At 36.6% G+C, this 856-nt stretch overlaps 1 non-coding gene across 1 annotated transcript; it reads right to left on the reverse strand.

Moving 5' to 3' along the window:
* Nucleotides 1-408: 408 nt before the first annotated feature.
* Nucleotides 409-514, reverse strand: LOC124897413. Its single transcript, XR_007054134.1, has one exon. It is a non-coding gene; the product is annotated as a small nucleolar RNA R71 (small nucleolar RNA).
* Between the last annotated feature and the right edge of the window lie 342 nt (nucleotides 515-856).

Here is an 856-nt window from a genome sequence, read left to right on the forward strand (position 1 = left end):
GAGGGTTTATTTGATGGGTACCCGATGATGAGGATCATCTTTAAGATATGGGGTGGCTAGTGCCATCCGCATTCCCCCTAATGATGGATATGGAGTATTCCATGTGATGAGTGTGATGCTATATTTTATACAAATAAAGGGTCTATTAAGGGTATAAGAACATGAAGATCCAAATCTAAATTTGAAAAATTTTGTTGAGGTGTGTGTCTCATTAGACATCGTTGATATCACACAGGAGTCCATTTAGTTGAGTCTTTTCCTGTTCTATTTAATTGTGAAGCAGTGTTTTAGTTTAGGTCTCTAGTCATCGGTTCTATCACATCTTGGATCAAATATATGGAGTCACATCTTGGATAAAATATATGGAGGCTTTCTTGGATCGATATTTTCCTCATTTAAGGATATTGCAATTACAAGATGAAATTACAAATTTTCATCAACTCAATGGAGAACCTCTATATGAAGTTTGGGAGAGATTTAATGAAATAATTTTGCAATTCCCTAACAATGAAGAGCCAAAGAATATGACCCTCTAAATATGCAATAGGGAATTGGACCAACTAAATAAAATTGTGGTGGACAATGTGGTCGATGGGTCACTTACGAGGTTGTCATATGCGGTGGATTTAACTTTTCTTGTGAAAATCACATAGCAAAATAGGGTGTGGTATACAAGGGAAACCAATGTAACTGAGGGGTCCCCCACTACCTCAACTGTGAACAAAGAGTAAAGAAAGAAAGATAAAGAGAGGGAATAAAATATGGCTAAGATGGTGACCCAATTGACCTTCTTACAAAGAATATGATGGGTACACCCACAAAACCGATAAATTCCTGGTCTATAAAGGGTATGAAA

Source organism: Capsicum annuum, chromosome 3 (assembly GCF_002878395.1).
Source record: "Capsicum annuum cultivar UCD-10X-F1 chromosome 3, UCD10Xv1.1, whole genome shotgun sequence".
NCBI lineage: Eukaryota > Viridiplantae > Streptophyta > Magnoliopsida > Solanales > Solanaceae > Capsicum > Capsicum annuum.